The following is a 21629-nucleotide window of genomic DNA, read 5'->3' on the forward strand; positions in this document are numbered from 1 at the left end:
CCTGGAACATCCAGGGATCTGTGGGAACTTCGGCATGGTGAGGGCAGAGGATGTGCACATGGAGGCACAGGAGATGAGGCTGGAAAGAGAGGGGTTGAGAGGTAGTGGTGTGCTGGAAACTTATTCTCAAAACAACAACAAAAAAATCCAAACATGATTTGCAGTTTGCCAATTTCTGTGGTGTAAATATTTCCATCTGATTCCAAGCTGTCAATGATTTAAGGACTGGCTTACAAAATTCCTAAATATTTTAGAACTGGTTTTTGTGAACTGGTAGCAGCTGCTTCCAGTACATGACTGACAGGAGGCCAGATCCTTTAATTTCAAAAGATGTTCTGAAAAAATTTGTGTTCCCTTGCCTTGGCTGTGCCTCACATTATGATGAGGCTTGTTTTAATGAGTTTAGAGTAGAGTAAGACAAAGAAACCCACAAGGGACCTGAAAACTCACTGGAGCTATTTCTTAGGCTCCTACCACTCACCAGTAGTGCACTTAGACCCAGGCAAGAGGGTCCCCCGTTTTGGTTTCTATAATCAAACAGCCTTCTGTAGACATAGCCCTTCTCTACAGAATGAGGAATCCATAGTGCCATGCCCAACAGAAACTTATCTCCCCCACTTCTCCATATATTCCAGATGTCCATGACCCTGGAATACTTTCTGCAAATGGAGTCTTCCCTGAGACCTCCCTCCTGAGGGCATGTACCTCATCCCCAAGGGCTGCCCAAGGAGGCGCTGTTTGCTGAAGGTATGGATAATGGGGATGTGCGGGCTGGGATGCCCACACACACGCATTTGCGGCCCCTTACATCGTGGATGGAGCTGGGGATGGGAAGTGAAAAGAAGTGGGTCAGTCTCAAGCTGAACTGGCTCCCTCTGTACTGCCACATTTTGGTGAGGAACTTGGAGGAGTCCAAGAATCTAACCGTGAATCTGGCCTTCAAGTTCATAATAAAGGCATATTTGTCAAAGTAAGAGAATAGAATAGATTTAGTTTTTTTGTTAGTTGGGTGTATATCTTTAAATATTTAGATATATGGTATGTGGGCCTTCATTTTTGCTTTTACCCTGGGTCCTGCAAATGTTAGGGGTGGTTCTTGTCTACCCCATTACTAAGGCTGTATTATAAACTAAGGTAAGCAAACTATAGCCCCCAGGCAAATTACTGCCCACTGCATTTTTTTAATGAGGTATGTGAGCTTAGAATAGTTTTTACATTTTTAAATAGCTCTTACCCATTTGACCTAGCCATCCCATTACTGGGTATATACCCAAAGGAGTATAAATCATGCTGCTATAAAGACACATGCACATGTATGTTTATTGCAGCACTATTCACAATAGCAAAGACTTGGAACCAACCCAAATGTCCAACAATGATAGACTGGATTAAGAAAATGCGGCATATATACACCATGGAATACTATGCAGCCATAAAAAATGATGAGTTCATGTCCTTTGTAGGGACATGGATGAAGTTGGAAACCATTATTCTCAGCAAACTATCACAAGGGCAAAAAACCAAACACCACATGTTCTCACTCATAGGTGGGAATTGAACAATGAGAACACATAGACACAGGAAGGGGAACATCACACACTGGGGCCTGTTGTGGGGTGGGGGGAGGGGGGAGGGATAGCATTAGGAGATATACCTAATGTAAATGATGAGTTAATGGGTGCAGCACACCAACATGGCACATGTATACATATGTAACAAAACTGCACGTTGTGCACATGTACCCTAAAACTTAAAGTATAATAAAAAAAGAAAAAAAATCAAAAGAAAAGCAATATTTTGTGGCATGTAAAAATTATATGAAACCCAAATTTCAGTGTCCACAAATAGCTGTATTGGAACACATCCATGCTCATTCATGTATGTATTGTGCATGGCTGTTTTCACACTACAGCAGCAAAGTGAGTAGCTGGGAAAGAGACTGCGTGGCCTGGAAAATCTAGAGTATTCACTATCTGGCCCTTATAGAAACAGTTTCCTGACCCTCACCCTAGAGTAGCAGACAGGCAGGAGGAAAGGAAGAGTCTAGCAGTTCTCACGCTGGCTGCACAATAGAATCACCTGTTGATTTCTCCAAGCAGACCCCCTACCCATAATATTTCTTGAATGGTTTGGGGTGGGGGTGTTTTTTTAAAACTTTCTGGTGATTCAAATGAGAGTCAGGACTAAGAACCACTGGGCTAAGGGAATAAATACACGAAGGTCTGAATTTCCCAAATGTTAAGCAAGATGGTTGCAGGACTGGCCTGCTTTTCCCAGGGACTCTTATTGGATTACAGCCTTTCTTGAAGAAGAAAGGTACCCAGTAATGAGATTTGGTTGAAGATGGAGAGGGGGCAAAAGACTAATTGTTTCTCACTGTAGTATGATTTATAAGCTAAGTTCCATTTTAACCTCTAAACCCTTGAACCATTGTTTCAAACATGTATCCCTGGCATTGTCTGCATCTCTCAGGCAGGCACACCTGGGGCTACGCAGCACATACCTTTGCAGGGACCCCTGCTGGGTCACTTCTCAGGATACACCCCAACGGGGAACCCTTACGCCATCTGTGCAGCGTGCCCTCCATAATTATTGGTGGTCTCACAGGGAAGGAGAAAAAAAGACAGCTCTACCAGAATCCCATTCTCCACTAGCACAGTCAGCACCATTGGCAGAGGATGGCTCTGGGGCTGCAAGGCTGCTCTGAGCTATTATTGTGCCTGGCTCTCTCTCAGCATGACTCAACGCAGACAATATAGCACACCGAGAGCATGGGGGATGAACAGTAAATACGAGGCCTTGGATTTTTTTTAATCTTGTCAGTTTTCCCTGATTTGTGTCCTTTATCCTAGCCCCCTCTGCTATATAAGCTTCTCAAAGCTAATGCCCATAACGCCACCACCCACTGGTAGCAGCAGGCTGCTGGGCCACTGTGGGGTTCTCATTGCAGAGATTTACAATGCCCGCCATTATTCAGCAACTGTACGTGTTAACCCAGTGGCACAAGGTTGCTCCAACACCTTCCCCTCTGGTTTCTCTTTACTCTGGAGGCCAACAGCGACTATAGGAGTGCCGCCCTCCTGACTCGAACTGCTTGCCTCAGTGAGCACACATCACATCCTCCAACCTGGCAGAGCTGGAATAGGCCCTGCTGAAAGACAGGAACATTGGGCAATTATGGAACTGAGATGATGCTTGACATTTCTACTGCCACATTAAAAAAGTTAAAAATATTTCTCAAAGCTGTTTCTTTGGCCTCTTGTAGATACCTACCCTCCATCCCCTTCTTTCTTCTATTAAGAGCTGATGTGATTACATCTCTAAAATGTGAGCTTGCTGCAAGGCTGCTGGGAGTGACCTCAACAATGAGCCTACAGGCTACTGTAGCTGTTAGGAGGTGAAACAGTGCCATACATTTTGCTCCCTTGAAACAACTCCCCGGAACAAGTTACTATTTTCACACTTCTATTAATTCTAATCAGTTTCAAGGGTGATTTATGGCTCCCATTTAACTAAGAAATGTGCCTATTATCTCTGCCTTGGGTACTGTGATGTCTGCCTCCATGCACTCTCCCGTTACAGAATCCAGTAGTGGAGGCAGCAACTGTCTGGAAATGCATTTGCCTGTGTATAGACGATTTACTGCTTCAGGAGAAATAGAAGCAGCACTTGGGGGATGAAGATGCGGTCACTCTCATGAGCTTTTCTGGAGAGAAATATGCATCGGCTGAGGACACCTATGTTTGGTTTTGTGCGAAGGGTTTACAAACTGAATTCACAGAGGTTACAGGAGAAGAGGAGGGGAAGGAAAACATCAGGTAGCTACTCCTGGTGGGTAAGGGTCTGCCCAGAAGAAAGCTGGGAGTCCTGGGGGTCCTCTTAACGTGGAACGTGAACTTGTGAAACACTTTTTTTTTTTTTTGACAGAGTCTCTCTGTTGCCCAGGCTGGAGTGCAGTGGTGCTATCTCGGCTCACTGCAACCTCTGCCTCTGCCTCCCGAGTAGCTGAATTACAGGCGCCCGCCACCATGCCCGGCTAATTTTTGTATTTTTAGTAGAGATGGGGTTTTGCCTTGTTGGTCAGGCTGGTCTCATACTCCTGGCCTCAGATGATCCACCCGTCTCAGCCTCCCAAATTGCTGGGATTATAGGCGTGAGCCACTGCGCCTGGCCTGTGAACACTTTTAAGTCACCAAATACCTGCCATGAACATTATTAGCAATTTATCAAATCATGGGGGCCTGTTTGGGGTTATGACATATCTGACAAGAAGGAAAAGGTGATGATGGAAAAGGGACTGGCCTCCCAGGTTGGCACTGTCAATCCAGACGTGGGATCCCCAAGAATGCCCTGCAGTTTCAGGTGCAGATGCCCCCTACGTGGTGTTCAGGGAAGTAAGCTCAGTTCAGAAAGAACAGTCATGCTTCTTGCAGAACACCAGTACACTGAAGCTTTGATTTGTATTCAGTGGAGGGTAACCTACTCACCCCGTCTTTGAATATGTGCAAAAAATAGAGGAGACAATAAAAGATAAATAGGGCTGCCATTAAACAGAACCAGAAAGGCTCCAGATGCATCTGAGATGGTCAGAACATGTGACATGTGTGAACATCAGGAAGGGGCTGGGGGAACTGTGAAGATCCTGCAGCTTGCGGATCTGTTTCGCATAGCCTCTACTCCTTTACATAAATTTGGCACAGCAAATCAAGGAAAGGGGAGGGCTTAACAGACTCCTGGACCATTCCAGATAACTCACTCCTTCCCACATATTGTGTATTTGTTCTCTTATTTCACTGTGTAAGAATGGTTGTGTTCAAGAGGTTTTTAAGTCAATGTTTCTTTGATACGGTATATGCTCTTACTGGGCATCCACCAAGAAGATGTACCTAGAACATGTACGGAGATTCTGCTATACTTTATTCCATATCATGTTACAAGAAAACAACAGTGACAGCTGACAAACCATTACATCTTTCATAATACAGACAAATTACAACTGGTAACAAATATGCAACATGTATTATTCCATTCTCCTTACTATGTGTCATTTGAAAGTATAATAGTTTTCTGAATAATGCTACCACATTTCTTAGGTACCAATCCCCTGTTAGAAAGTACACATCTCAGTGCATCATACAAAAAAAAATAAAAGATAAAAGGAAAATTTAAAAAATCCACTCCCAACTAGAGAATGTAGGTTTTGTATGTGCCTCTAAAATATGCTGCTGTGGGAAAAGGAATGAGAATAGAAGATTGCTTATTTTATTCATTTTTTTGTGTTTTTGGTGTATGAGAAAAGTACAAGGCAGTAACATATACAGTTTCCTCTGCCTACAAGCCAGTAAGGGAGATGGAAGTTATGCGCAATTATGCAGCATATTCCTATGTATAGGGGGCAGGCAATAATCTACCCCAGTATATACAGCCTAAACATCCTCTTATATAACAAAGATTACAAAACCAATAATATTCACAGATGAGTATCATATAGACGCACAACCTAGGGTATTGATTATACTTGGCTGTCATATACACACTGAGGAAAGGATACCAAGAGGCCTCACTTTCTTTGCAAGCCTGGAGGTGCTCCTGGAAACTTTTTAATCACTCTTGCGAGGTAGAAATCGCTTCTCACCCCAGAATCAGTGGATGGACAGCCACCCTGCTTTATGTACCCTATTTTTTGCTGAGTACTGCAAACATTTTTTTTTTCACATCCTATGTATCTCATATTTTTAAGTCAACAAAACTGTTCTTTTAAGAAAATGGGAATTAAGTGTCAAATCTCCTTTCAGAATACTGTGTGTGCAGTGATGTGCTAAGGTGTTTGTACTATTCTTACCATCTGTTTGAGTTCAGGCTATTCCTTCATATAAAAATAATCTCACAAAACATTCCAGTGCTTTCTCAATAGAATAATAAATCTGCTAATGAACACAGTCTGAATTGATTTTCATGACTGTCCACAAGGAGGGCAGAAGAGAAAAGAAGCAGAGGGAGAACATGATTGCAAATAGGGGAAGGAGAGAGGGAGGGAGGGAGTGAGAGGGGTTTGCGGGGAGAAAGAGAGAGAGAGAGAGAGAAAAGAGAGAGACAGACAGAGAGAGAGAGACACCAAACTTTGGATTTCCTGTATGGGTGGCAAGGATAGGGTACTCAAAACCTCCTGACCTTCTGAGAGGTATGTCTCTGTAACAAAACAGATTTCTCCCTCCACTGAGTAATGTTATATTTCACTTCTCTGAAGAAGCTGCCTACGACAGGGAGATATAACTCTAATAGCCCTAATTGAAGTCTTTCAACATTAAATATTTTCAAATTTTCAAGTTAAAAACCTTATTAAAAAGCAACATTTAATTATCTGTTGCTCTTGCTTTAAACTTAGTGAAATACAAGTCATGCCTCTTCTCCAAATGAATGATTCAAAACAAATCACAGGAAAGGCCATTTTTAATTCATGTAAAGTTTTCTCCCTATATTTTCTTTAAGAAATCCTAATTTAAGTATACTTTAAATCAAAATACCTCTAAAGACTTCCAGTGGGTTGGAATGTATGAAAGAGGAATGGAAAAGATTTCTAGGTAGCAAACAGTAGACATTCTACACTTGGGTGTTTTCTGCTCTCTTTAAAACCAATCAGCATATAATTCCTTGCTTAGCACTTAAAAGTTTACAATGAATGCTACATCTGGATAGGATGAACTATGACTTTGACATAACCATCCATACTCCACTCCGCAGACAGTACCATTTTAAAGTTTAGGAATTCTGGGTCCAGTTTCCTTGGTGTATTGAGCTTGATTACAGAAAAGCTTTACCCTCACCAAACTCTCAGAAAAAGTCCTTGTCAACCTGGCTCCTAATTCCTAGTCTTGATCCTAAAACAGTGTGACACATTTCAAGCACTCACTCATTCTCTCCTTCTTTCTGACTAATAGGAAAATGTAAGACACTATACACAAAGGTATTTCCATAGGAATTTGTGTGCAGAGGAGCTAGGTTTCATGATTTAGATGAAGTCTCCTAACTGTCCCCTTGGCCGCAGTACTACTGGGCATTCTGCAGTGAGGCCTGCCCCACTGGGAGCCGGCCTGCATCATGCAGCCCTCCCTCCAGATCAAAGCAAAAGACATGCCTGGTCCACTTTTCCCCAGTGTCACACACTCACCTTCATCCTCCAAGGTCCCTCAACTCCTTGAGTAAGGGAAGCTGGACCATTCCCTTTTCCATCTTTAAAGCAAGATTCCTGCATTGTTTCTAAAACCTGCATTTGAACAGTTATTCCAGGAGATGTCTTAAAGTAAGGAACCCAATGATGTCTTCCAATTGGCTTGGAATGTTTTTTTAAAATGTAATTTTTTTTTAAAGGTGCTTTGTTGTAACTAAGCAAACTTTGAACTGGATCACTTTGTAATTTACTTTGTAAGCCTTAACAGGCCAAGATTGCTTTCAAGGATCATCCAGCAGATATAGTTCTTTTGCATCAGATTTAAAACATTCTGCTCCTCACTCTTTTCTCCAGTTAGAAAATACAAAGTGTAACAGAATGGATGGAAAAAAATAAGATGTTGACAAGATCCAGACACAAAAAGTTACCTCAATCTCCAGAGGTTGAAATGTAAGCAATTTATCCCTGTCTTTGTTCTTAATGTTTGATAATTGTTTTTTCAATTCCAACCTATTCAAAAAACAGTCATGCTATGTGGCTTGAAAATGCTAAGCAGAGTCCAATATCCTATATATAAATGTGCAGTTATTTCCAAGTAAAAAAACCACATTTGCAAAATTACCTCAAAAGGTAAGCAACAGGTGGGGCCCCACAGTCCGGGGCCAAGTTGTCAAGTCAGAGAACAGGGGTTTGCTTTAGCAGAAAATTCCCTTCCTAGTGGTTGCAAAATGTGCACTGCTCTCAAAGAAAACACACATTGTTTCATGCCACTCAGTGGCTTTCAAGTACAGACATTACTGAAGAAGTGTGAACACCAAATGTGTTGTCTTAATGTATTTAAGACATGGCTGGTGAAAGCATAAAAACCTTTACAGAGACGCTGTGCTGCAGAGGGAAATCAAACAAAATCAAACACAAAAGACTGAAAAGAATACATGCCATGTATCAGTAAGCAAAGCTTAATCTTCACGTAGTTCTTGGAAATCACAAGGTATCCAAATGCGTGCAAGGTTTTAAATAAATTGCAGAGAAAACAGGGTCTTGCCAGCTTCAATTTTCTTGTAAGTGAAATCCACCACAGGGAGCGAAAGAAAACTGATCCATGATTCCCTTCATATTATTGGCCTCTTCATTAATGTTTTTTTTTTCTTCCCAGGATGATGACAACTTAATCCTGGAAGGAGGAGAATAGAAAATTGTTATGTAAAAAACTACACCATTCATTTTTCCTAAATTACATGAAACATCAAAATTGGTCAGTCCAAAGTGAGCCCACTGATGTTCCCCACAGCCACTCCAAACACATAAATAAGAAGCAGAATAGCCTCCTTAACCAAAAAAAAATCCTTCTAATATGATAAACAAATGTTCTGACTACACTTTCCTCTCTTAAAATCATTTAACTCCACCAATTGAATTGGTCTATCTTCCTCTTGGATATTTAGAGAAAAAGAAATTCAGCAAATTTCCTTCCCTAAATCATTAGTAGCAATACTGGTCTTAATTAAGTGCCTGTAGCATCATACAGACCATTAAAAGGACATATCATTATGTTCATTTTTTATGAACATGAAATAGAAAAATGGATCACATACATGCTTTTAAAAAAATTCAGCTGTATATAGTTCCTTGGTTGCCTATTATCATTATTTCAGTTTCAGCAGAATGAAAATTGGCGGTGTGACCTGAATTAGCAGCCTCTTCCCAACATCCTGTATAGGACTACGTGTTTCTAATAATGCCTGCTCAAAACAATAACAACTTGTGGGTGAATGGTTCAAGCAAAAAGAAGGAAGCTTCACTCTGCCCCTTGCCATACTTCCTGTTGGCCCTTAAGCATTTTCATTGAGTCTCCAAGATGGGAAAAGAATGCCTTGCCAGGATGGGTGGAAACACTCTCAGGTTCAAGGCACATAGCTGAGGGATCAGTTCATTAGCTGCACTAGAGTCCCAGAACCAGTTCCTTAGCTAAGTTTAGAAGCTGCTGGTCACTAAGGCCTGGTGAGGCCTTCATGTCTCCAGCTACAGAGCCATAGAGTCATCTTCCCAGATGCAGGGGGAACCCTGGGTGGTGCCTGATCCCAAAGGTTTTGTCCTGTTTTTGAGACTTCACAGTGCTGCTGCACACATAGGCTGTGGCATCAAGGACATCACCCCTGCATAGCAGCAACCCAGCAATGCCTTGTCCAGATAGCAGAAATTCCACTCTTATGCTCAGGAACCATTGAAATAGTGGCCAGGCACAGTGGCTCATGCCTGTAATCCCAGCACTTTGGGAGGCCGAGACAGGCGGATCACAAGGTCAGGAGATGGAGACCATCCTAGCCAACATGGTGAAACCCTGTCTCTACTGAAAATACAAAAACTAGCCAGGCGTGGTGGTGTGTGCCTGTAGTCCCAGCTGCTCAGGAGGCTGAGGCAGGAGAATGGCGTGAACCCAGGAGGCAGAGGTTGCAGTGAGCCGAGATTGTGCCACGGCACCTCAGCCTGGGCAATAGAGCAAGACTCCCTCTCAAAAAAATAAAAAAAAGAAAAAGAAAAAGAAAGAGCATCCTCTCTACCATCTGCTCATTTCCTCCACTTACTATGGTGAGTTTGTGGCGTGTTAACTTTCCATTCTTTTTAAAAATCAAAGCAAAATTTATATAAAAAGTAATCATTTAAAAGAATATAATTTAGTGGCATTCAGTGCATTCGCAATGTTGTGCAACTATCATCTCTATTTAGTTCCAAAACATTTTCATCACCCCAAAGGAGATCCTATATCCTTTAAGCAGTCACTCCCCATTCTCTCCTTGTCCCAGCCCCTGACAACTATTAATACTAATGTTTCTGTCTCTATGGATTTACCTATTCTAGATATTTTATACAAATGGAATCATATAATATGTTACACCCATTTTGTCTAGCTTTTTTCACTTAGCATGATGTTTTTGAAGTTCATCCATGTTGTAGCATGAATCAGTACTTCATTATTTTTTAGGGTTGAATAATATTCTATTGTATGAATATACCACAGTTTGTTTATCCATTCATTGGTTGATTTACATTTGTGTTATTTCATCTTTTGGCTAATAGTGAATAGTGCTGCTCTGAATATTGATGTATAAGTATTTGTTTAAACACTGTTTTCCATTCTTTTGGGTATATATCTAGGAGTGGAACTGCTAGGTCATATGGAAATTCTATGTTTAACTTTTTGAGGAACTGCCAAACTGTTTTCCATCATGGCTGTACCATTTCACATTTCCACCACGAATGCACAAGGGTTCCAATTTTGCCAAAACATTTGTTTGTTTAAAAAAAACTATAGCCATCCTAGTGGGTATGAACTGATTTGCACTTGCATTTCCCTAATGATCGATGATGTTGGGCATCTTTTTTTTTTTTTTTTTTTTTTTGACAGGGTCTTGCTCTGTCACCCAAGCTGGAGTGCAGTGATGTAATCCTAGCTCACTGCAGCCTTGACCTTCCTGGGCTCAGCTGATCCTCCCACCACAGCCTCCCAAGTAGCTGGGACTACAGGCACACATCGCCATGCCTGGCTAATTTTTTATATTTGTAGAGAGAGGGGTTCACCATGTTGTCCAGGCTAGTCTTGAACTCCTGGGCTCAAGCCATCTGCCTGCCTTGGCCTCCCAAAGTGCTGGGATTACAGGCAAGAGCCACCATGCTCAAGCTGTTGGGGACTCTTTCATGTGGCTGTTGGCCATATCAATATCTTCTTTGGAGAAATATCTATTCAAGTCCTTTGCTCATTTTTAAATTGGGTTGTCTTTTTGTTGTTGAGTTGTAAGTGTTCTTTATACATTCTGGTTAATCCTTTATAGTATGATTTTTCTCCAATTCCATAGTTTGCCTTTTCACTCTGTTAACTGTGTCCTTTGACGTACAAAAGTTTTTAATTTTGGCAAAGTGCAATTTATCTTTTTTTTTCTTTTGTTGCTTATACTTTTGGTGCTACATCTAAAAATCCATTGTGAAATCTAAGGTTATGAAGATTTACCCCTATATTTTCTTCTAAGAGTCTTATAGTTTTAGCCCTTGCATTTAGATCTCTGGTCCATTTTGAGTGAAGTTTTGTATATGGTATGAGGTAGGGGTAACCTTCTATTCTTGAGAGTTCTCTGTCCTCAAAAACAAAAGACTTAAGTTTTTAGGAGAGGCCTGGGGGTAAATGGATACCACACATAGGCCCTTTGCTACCTCTACATCCCAACAGTTATTATCTCAAATCCTTGCTGCTTGTGGGCGGTTCTCCATAAGGCTCACTTGACCACTCCTCATCCTTGCTTGATTGTGCAGATATGCCTTTATCAAACCTCTTCTTAAAGAAGTCACCACCCTAGCAAAAATAATTACATGGGAACAAACTCCTTTGTCCCCAGCCTACCCTTGTTCTTTCAGGGAAATGAAGAAAGAACATGCTCTACATGCTGCTCCATGTAACTATGCATTCTGATCTAGGCACTGGCATCTTTTTTGAGGACCATGACATCAAGAAGAGAGAGCACTCATCCTCACAGTACTTCAAGCACATTTGTCCACAGGCATCCTCAGCCAATCCTCAACCCCACTATCAGCCTTGACTTTTTTATTAAGCAGATGACAAAATTGTCCTTTTTCTTCCATGTACTTTAAACAGCAGTTGAGATTCCAGCTCTTCCTGGAAGCCTGCCCACTCCAGCTAAATGGGAGCTTTAGGTCTGTCCTGATATCTGCTTGCCCAGGCATGGAGTTCCTACAACTATATTCAAATGATGTAGTCTTTCCTGGCTCTCCCCTCTTTTACCACTTCAATCAACAGAATGGAGACCTGGTACCCACAATGACCTCCTGAACCAGAGACTTCATTTAGTCCCTCCGGAGGTATGAAGACACTTCCTGTGAAGGAACAAATCAGGGGACAGGTGGCATCAGTATGTTCTTGATTAAGCTTGATTTTGTAGACTACTGTGTCCCCAAAGCACAGCCCAGGCCTGGCTCAGGCACTCAATATACAGTTGTTGAATGAATAAAGGGGAAATTGTAGAATCAGAAGACTTGGTGGTGAAATATGTTCTCAGTTCCCTATGGCACATTCACTGAAGGCAAATGTGATGCCTGTGAAATGGCACAGTACTGCACACACTGCAGGCCATCCACAGATACACCACCAGCCTGAGGATGGTTGGTAGGATTAACACCTTCCTGTAGGCAAAACTTACATTTTTTTTTTAACTCCATGACATTATATTTGAAAGGAATGATTTGATTTCCAGTACATCTAATTTCATGTAACAATAAACTATGTTGTCACCATAGTCAATGGCATGTTCACTATCCTGTTGGGTTAAGATGTTTTTTAGACATCGATGATGTTTGTTCTTGCCTTGTTCTGATTCTTTTGAGTGTAATCTCTAGGAGAATCACATGTACCTAACCTAGGGCATAAACAGAATTGCATAATAAAGGATAATATGTAATAATAGTAATTGGATAATAAATGGTGAACACAGTGATTATGATAAATCCATTACTTAGGTTTGGGCTTAGACATTTAATGGAAGAAGCCAATAATGAGAACAGAAGGGAGGTGCCAATGAGAGGCAGACTCTTTCCCATCTCTGTGAGATGGCTCTGAATGGCCCAAATTGTGCCGGCTACCCTGCTTGGTGCTGTTAGCCAGCAGCACGGGATGTCCCTTCTCCCTCCTTGAGCAGCATCAGCTTCAATTTTCAATGAGTGCATAAAAGGTAGGTCAGATTTCCTGGAAAGTTTTTAAGAAAATCTAAATGCAATCATATATTCGATGAATGGGGATTTAGATGGAAGGAGAGAGGGTATACTACAATCACAGGGAAGCAAAATAAAATATCAATGTAATTCTTTCCCTTATCTTTATTATTAAAACATGTTGCATGCACAATACAAATGAACAGTGTATATGAATTATAAGCTCAACTATGTGCATAGCCACTCATAGGTATATAAATCATAAGATTAATGGATGCCATTTTTACCTTGCTTTCAGCTTTTACAATGTTCTTTCTCTCTAGAAATGAATGTTTCAAACAAGAAATTGGATTTGATTGATAAAATCCTTATTCAGAAATATCTACATAGAGCTTCTTGGCTATAAATATTAATTAATTGGATCGCTGGTACCCATAATGCAACTTTGTTCTGACCCATGTGCCCTATGAACTAGATATTTTTTGGATTCAATTTTCTTAAAACCAACTGTCAGCATCATGTGATAGAGGAGATGAAAAATGAAAATGAGCAGTCCCGCTGTGCAGGTGGGTGACCTGTGGGAGAGAGTCTGCCTGGTAGGATTTTTACACGAACCATCAGACACAGACCAATTGATTAGATCATCTCATACCCGCCACCAACTAGGCTCAAGAGACTAATTAGAGAGAGTACTGCCTGCGCAGGCACCCCATTGACACCTAATTTGCTCAGCCAAAGCCTTTGGGGAAAATGTATTATCTCTGCAGCTGCACTTCATGCATTTCTGATTTGAGGCATAAGCAAGGAGTGCTTCATCACTCTTTTGAGCAAACTGAATGTAGAAGCCCTTAAGTGCTAAATGCAAGCAAACAGACCCAAATTAAAAACGAGCCAGGCTCTTTCTAATTCCCCCTGTGCTCCTGTTAAATCTCTGTGTGTACATACACACACACACCCCTACACACATGCATGCAGTTTACACGCCGGAGGGACAACATCGCTGAGGACCCCTGCTCAGGGTGCTTCGATGTGATCAGGTGGTCTGCGTTTCACTGGCCTATTTATGCACTCTAAGGTTCTGCGTTTGTTTGACTGTGTTTTTTTTCCCTGCTGCATTGCCCTTCCTCAAAGTACTCTTTTTTCTACAAGACAACTCTGGCACATTTTTTCCCCCTCTAAGCCTCACTGGAGAGAAGTGATTATTTTGGTTCCAAATTAAAACAACTGCAGGTTTTCCTTTCATCGCCTAAATTGTGAACAGGATATTCTCCAGGATGTATGTGAAGCTGTGAGGTAATCCACTCATTTCTATTTAGGAGACTTCTTTGTAAATATGCCTAACAGAGAAGAAAAAAATACTAACATTTGACAGAAAGAAAGCTACCTCATAACAGTAAAGACAGTATAAAGCTATAATATATTTAGGTTCTCTTCAAGAAAAAAATAACTATAATTTGACCAAATTTAGCTTTATATATTAGCTTTAGAATAAAACTACTTCCAACCTCCTTCTCAAATGTAGAATTCAAAATATTGATACATAAGGAGGCATTTAAAGATAGGCATGCAATTAATTACATGCTTTCAAAAAGGAAATAAAAATAAATAATCCAGGTAATAATGAAAAAATTAGGATATCTTTGTGCCAAATTTAGTGGATGTATAATGGGTTTCCATAATGCTAGAATGAAAGAGAAAAACAGGACCATGGTGGTGTTCTATAGTGGACTTACTGATTTTGTGCCTTTCCAGTCACATGTTGGATGAATTATTCTACCCACATGTTCTGGTAAATTACAATTCTGCTTTGTAATTTTTCACATTTAGCCTATTCTTAAGAGTTTAATGAAAATTAAAAAAAATCATTTTAGCTGTATGCCTTTTAAACTAGCATTCAAAATGGGCCTTACTTGGGCACCCAGACAGTCAGAAGATCCCAGTGACCACTGGAGTAGACATCCTTCTGAAGGAATATGGAGAGTGGTTGTAGGGGAGATGTTTGAACACAGTCAGAAAACCAGGGCCTTAACTAAAGTGCGTAACTGTTTAAAGAATTTATTCTGATTTTGTCGAGAACAAAGTCCAGAAAGCTTCCCCTCCCCAAGTACCATGTCAATAAGGTTTCACATGAACAATGTCCCGGAAAAAGAAAAAAACAAACTTACAAGACGGTGCCACTTTGAGTTTGGTTTTGCTTAAAATACCAAGAAAAACAAACAAATTGTTGTACCTAATTCATCTTCAAGTAGCGTTTCCTATTATAGAGAATTAAGTCCACACGTAAGGTTGTTAAACCCTAAGCACCTAGGCAAACACAAATCTCTCCAAAGTAAAAATATGAAATACATATACACATGCGTATTTGTATATATAACACATAGTCAAATTTTATACTGTAGATTTTATATGGATGCTGGACTCAAAGTGTTAAGTTTTAAACTTCATACTGAATTCAGAAAATCTGGGACAGCTTAATTTCCTTATTCTTTGAGTGAATTTAATGTGTTATAATTTGGCTAGAAATACAGGTTTTCTTTTAGAATATCTGAAATCAGTGTTTTCCAGTTTCTCTGACACTGCATTGAGGCTCCTTGAGAAGGGGGTAGGAGTCGGAGGAAATGGTATGAAACAGAAGGAAGTAGAAAATTAGTCAAACCTACTTCTGTAACTTATTTCTGATTTATGATAATCATGCTTCTTCCCCCTAGAAGATAACACATCTTTGAGACCAGCAAGAGAATATTAATTAAAATGAATGCAGAGATAGTCGAGCTTTGTTTTAAGCTTAACAGAAGGCCCATCATTCAAAATAGCCCAAATCCTTTAAGTTGAAAGCTGTTTGGTAACATCCATATGGATGCACAATGCACTAATTGCAGCAACTTTGCACATTTTAAGCTTCATGCCAAAGTGGTGATTTTAATTAAAAAATTTTAGGCAAAGCTGTAAGTCTAACATTTCAAAACAAAGCATTTCTCACATGAGAAGACTGACTTAACATATCATTTTAATAATCACCATTATCAACAAACATTTATTGAAATCCTCATTAAAGACCAGGCATTATATGATGTGTAATTAGCCTTGATTGAAAAGAATGTTCTATTTTAATGGTGTGACTGTTTATTAAATCAGATTTATGCAAATGGAAAACACTGGTCATATTTTAGACACACATGGACAAAAAGAATGGCAATTCTGGGATTTCTTCCTGTCTCAGTCAATGGGAAAACAAACACAGGGAAAAGTACTGATTTAGGTCTTCTTAGATACACCAAGGCACGTTTAATCTGTTTTTTTATAAAAAAATCATATAATATTGCATACATATATCATTTTTAAAAAAGATTAAACATATCATATAAATAAATAAAAACTGGGAGGTTTGAAATAGTTCACTGAAACAGTTTTAATGACAAGGTTAATAGAAAAGCCTTCACCAAAGGTGGCATATTCTTTTCAAAGATTTCATGTTATTTGAAGGCTTATTTGCTCAGCATACCTTTACAAGTGACTGACTCCCAAGTGGTTGTAAGTTAATTAAATAGGATTCTGACCCTTAACCCTCCTTATATATTACAGTCCTACTAAACTATATTTAAACAAACCAAATACAAAGTCACTCCCCAGCGTGTGCATTTTTTTCTCAACTTAAAACGCATATACACAAATCTCATAAAATGACTAAAAACCAAGTATTTAATAGTTAGAGAAACACAAGGGTTCATGTCTGATTTTAATTAAAAGATTTTAGAGGAGATGTGACTCCACTTTGGGTGGATTTCTTTTTTCCAAATTAAAACTTGTCTGGTATTATTATCCAATGTATTGCAGCAGTTTTTCATGCTTAGGGTTTCGAATTCCAAACATACAGTCACCTACGACTTTGAACCTGTTTTGTGAACCATCTTATTTAGAGGAAACTTGCAAAACAAAATATTCATTTCTGTAGCATAAATCAGATCACATATAATTTTGGTTAATGCAGAATGATGTCAGCATGAACCAGAAGTCATGTTGGTTCATGGGAGATTTCTTTCCAATGTTATTTTGAGTCACCAAGTAACAGCAGCCATGAGCAAGATACATAAATACAGTGCATGCAAGCCCAAGAGGCCTGCAGTACTGCATCCCACATGCTTCCTCTTCGTTTGGTTTGGCTACATGTTCTGTCTTGGAATTAACTGTTTATTGTACAATCTTCCTGGATCCTTGAGCATTTTGCCCTTGCATCCAAAATTGGGCAGCCTCAACCCTTACATCAAGTTTATTTCACCTGTAAACTCTGCTAGCATTTTTATTTTTACTGCTTTTCTGAGTGCTGTGCTTACCAAGTTCAATATATTTGAAGTGGACTACCCTTTACCTTATTTCCTCCCCACCCCCCACAAAAGCCCTGCAACTTTTACTGTAGTATTCTGCTGAACACAGGTAGGAACACAGATGTCACATTACAGCAGAAATATCTATTTTTGTGAGGACACATCCTGACAGTGACATGAAGTGACACATTGTGCACACCACTATAGCACATCGTTTCCACCAGGAAATGTCTGCAGACAGTGAGGAGGGTCCAACAACTCCAAGCTAAGGGTGGCGGGTGCTGGACAGCTCGCTAAGCCCCCTGCCAACTCCCTCCCATGTAGCTGCTTCACAACACGAAGCTGCTTCACAACAGTGCCAACGAACAACTGCGCGACCAAGGACAAATCACTGAATTCATCCATGGAAACGAAGCTCCGTGTACTACACGTAAAGCCCTCCAATACGCACTCCATACAAAATTATAATTGGTTAAAGTATTTTGATACTAGTTATCCCACCATAGCATGTTGCTATATTTCTATAGAATCCAAGATGAGTTGTGAAAGACATAATTAACGGAATGTGTACCACTATGAGAAATAAATACCAGCATTTTGTGCTCATGTGGAATTTTCTCCCATCCAAAGTACTTTCCCATGTATTCTTCCATTTAATAAAAGTGCCTGAAAGATAGGACCTTTGAAGACAGGTTCTGTTTGGAAGATAATAGATTTTGTGAACTCAAATTTTTAAGAAGTTCTAATCCTTTTGGTCACTGATTCAGTGTCTTCTGAAATATCTGCAATAGGAGGTACATTGCAGATTTAAATACCAGAGCAGTCATGATAGACCCCACAACTTTTACAGGAACTAGGGTGACCAGCTGTCTCTGTCTGAACTGAGGAGATTTCCAGGATTTGGGACTTTTTTTTTTTTGAGACAGAGTCTTGGTTGCCCAAGCCAGAGTTCAGTGGTGCGATCTCGGCTCACTGCAACCTCTGCCTCCTGGGTTCACATGATTCTCCTGCCCCAGCCTCCAGAGTAGCTGGGACTACAGGCACATGCCACCATGCCCAGCTAATTTTTGTGTTTTCAGTAGAGACAGGTTTTCACCATGTTGGCCAGGCTGGTCTTGAACTCCTGGCCTCAAATGATCTACCCACCTTGGCCTCCCAAAGTGCTGGGATTACAGGAGTGAGCCACCACTCCCGGCCTAGGATTTGGGACTTTTGGTTCTAAAATGGGGGGGGGGGGTGCAAAATGGAACAAGCTGGTCACCACAGGAACAACAGGATTAATATGCACAGTAGTGACTTCCAAGTTTATTATAAAAACGGAGGTAACAAGGTTTGGCACTTTATTACATGAACTCAAATGGAAAGTATGCTGACACTCCAATCTGAAAGTGTGAGTCACAAAAGTTTTACAAATGTGAGACACTGAGAATGGTAAAAGGTGAAAATAAAATGGGAACTGAGCCAGCAGCCTTCTCTCTTCTCAACCCTCCAGACTGTACAGGGATTTTCCACTTATCTCCTTGGAAGAGACACAAACTTGACTCTGTGATTTAGGCTTTTTTCTCTGTTTTTTGTTGAAATCACAGTCAATCACATTCTGCTCTAATGAGGTTGTTGAACTTAAGACCATCAACTTGTTCCCCACCACAATTCAGAAAAAATCCATCTATTTAAATTCACACATGCCTGTGCAGTGTGGCATGGAGGAGATGGCTAAGGCCACCACTCTGAAATGAAAAGAAGTACAAGTGTTGCCTGAATCACTGCCAGAAATAACCCCTGCTATAAGATCGGTGGTGAAGGAGCAACAGCATCAATTGACTTGCCTAAATCAATTCAGGAAACATTTGCTGAACATCTATTTTTAAGCAAAGAAGAGTGTTTAGGGTGAAAGAGGAGAGTACTACATGGACTATTAAAAATGGATTCCAGTGGTGTTCTGGAACTGGCTTGACCTGCCTCAAGAGATGTGAATGTGAAACTTTTCAGGAATTTTTTGCCAGTTGTTAAACACAGCCACTCTTGAAATCATCCATCATGGGAGTATCTACACGACAGGATATAGACAAATGTGACCAATCAGGACTATTCTACTCTCTTTCTGGAGAGCCAACTGTTAAATATTTACCACCATGCCACTGCTGTCTTTAAGGAGCTCAAGATTGGGAAGGGGAGGTGGCTAGGACAACAGCTAACTATAAGGCAACATGGAAAATACAGGTGCTATCCTAGAGGTGCCACTGCAGTGAGGAATAACTGAAAAGTACGTAACAATTTAATGCCTACAAAGGGAGGAAGAAGGGCATTCTTGCACAGGCAAGGACTCTGGGAAACACAGACTGGCCAATGGGACAGGTACATGTTTGCCTGTTAGGATACAGATGCAGATAGAGACACAGGAAAAGCTGAAAGGTAGGTGAGGGTGGTGGAGTAAACGGCCTGAAATGTCCTGCTTAGGGGTCTGGCTTTCTTCTATATGCAGAGAGGAGGTGTTGGAGGCTTTGGGTGGAGAGTCCCAGGTTCCAACCCAAGGGCAGTCATACAGTTTTCATATACATGAAGTCTTGAGCTGCCACTGTAAAGTCTGTGGGTAAATAATTGTCTTCTTTAGGATGCCATCAAATCAGATAATGCAGCTGGTTCTTCAAATGACTGCTGCGACTGCTCACAAAATACCAGGCTTGCAACATTTAGTATTGAAATGTTTTATTCCACCCATGAGAAATATTCAATGTTCTGGACAAATGATGACATAGAAACTAAGCTTCTTCCCAAATATTGCAGTTTTCAAAACATAGCCCATGGGGATAATTTGGACATTTTCATACATCAGAAAGATGCCTTAGGTACTTTATAAATAGTTTGTTCACTCATGTCTCTATTTTTGTCTATGCATGTAAAAGGAAAAGGAAAAAATATACATTATTAACTCCTACCTTTACTACGCTGCCGTCCTTTATAACTCAAACATGTTTGATTAATACACAACTCAGACTTTCTAATTGTAGCGTTGGGAGTTCCGAAATACCATCAAATCTTTTAAAGAGCAACTGCAATAATTTAGAAAACTTTGTTACTATACTCTTGTCTTGATTCACTGTGGTTGCATGTATTGGACTAGGAGTGTCAGCTCATTAAAAATGTGAAGCCTGTAATGTCTGATGAATAAGATATTCACATCAACACAATTGGTTTCCTCCTGGTATAAAACAATTAAAGTGTCAACAGCTCAGTGGTTTAGTGGCAGAGCAAAGAACAGTGGTTGCAGGCCTGGGGTCAATCTCTCACTTCCATTGGCAACAGAGCTGGAGAATGCAGTGAGAGGAGCCAGCACACCCCAAGCTCATAGGATTAAGGGATGCTTCATGTTTTTTTACTGTTCACTTGTGGCAGACTGAAACAAAAGTACCAGCTGAGTTAAGTGAGCTGAAGTTTTACTGTAGGAAGCAATGAAATGCTCCCTTTCCTTGCCCCAAACCAGAATCTCCCACACAGGGCAGTAAATCAAGAATGCAACGTATTTCTCTTCCACACCTGTGACGGGGGACCACATCCCAGAAAGATCTTATTTCCTCTTCACATAGATGCTAAAGAACAATGTCACGTCTTGTCTGGGTTATGCTGTTTGTTTTCCAGTCTGTTGGTATTAAAATCGCACCCTAAGCATCTATCATGTCTCATGGACCTCTGTTAAGTCCTTTTCAAAAGTTCTGACTTTGCAACACTGGTGTCATTTGGAATTAAAAAAAAAATCTGGTGATTTAGTTGTTTCATGTTATCCTGGGGGGAAAACCCCCCACAGCCCATTTTAGAATAATTTAATAGAACATATATTGTGCAAAGTATACAAATTGAAAAAAAAATCAGCCCAATCAGCTCCAATAAGCTGTTTTAGTTTTATTCTTTTTGTAATTATTAGATTCAGTTGTTCTGTGTGAGACGTCACGCATGATGAGCATGAGCCTGAAATGCTAAAACAAAAAAGCTCTTTTGTTTTTTAATTACTAACCTCTTGAGTTTTAGTGCTAGAATTCATATAATTTTCATAATCAATTATTGAGTACTTGGGTCCAAACACGATATAAAATACTCATGCTTGGATTTACATGATATAGCTAAATCTTGTCTCTCTCAGTACTTCCTTATTAAAAGAAATTCTACCAGGTTGATTTGTAGGGACTGATGTATGTCTGGTAAAATGTACAGGAGAACAAAGCCACTCCTTCTTTAGCTCTCTGGGATGTGGTATGGATAGGACTGTCTCCATACTAGAGACTGGCAATTCAAATAAGACATATCTGAACCAGATAGAGTAGGGGAAATTGCTCAGATTAATGGTGTGTGTAATCAAGTAAATAAATATTTAGAGGCTTAGAAAACAATTAATGGCAAGAAGAGCTTTATGTTTGAAGAACCTCCACATA

The 21629-nt window shown here is 40.2% G+C and overlaps 1 protein-coding gene across 7 annotated transcripts in view; it reads right to left on the reverse strand.

Moving 5' to 3' along the window:
• Positions 1-4896: 4896 nt before the first annotated feature.
• CDK14 (cyclin dependent kinase 14) overlaps positions 4897-21629 on the reverse strand; it is a 592881-nt gene continuing 576148 nt past the window's right edge. For all 7 annotated transcript variants that reach the window (XM_054495986.2, XM_063667603.1, XM_054495990.2 and 4 more), the window contains one exon: positions 4897-8342. The gene's annotated coding sequence lies outside the window, so the exon portion shown is untranslated. The remainder of the gene's footprint in view (positions 8343-21629) is intronic.

The sequence above is a fragment of the Pongo pygmaeus genome, chromosome 6 (genome assembly GCF_028885625.2).
Source record: "Pongo pygmaeus isolate AG05252 chromosome 6, NHGRI_mPonPyg2-v2.0_pri, whole genome shotgun sequence".
NCBI lineage: Eukaryota > Metazoa > Chordata > Mammalia > Primates > Hominidae > Pongo > Pongo pygmaeus.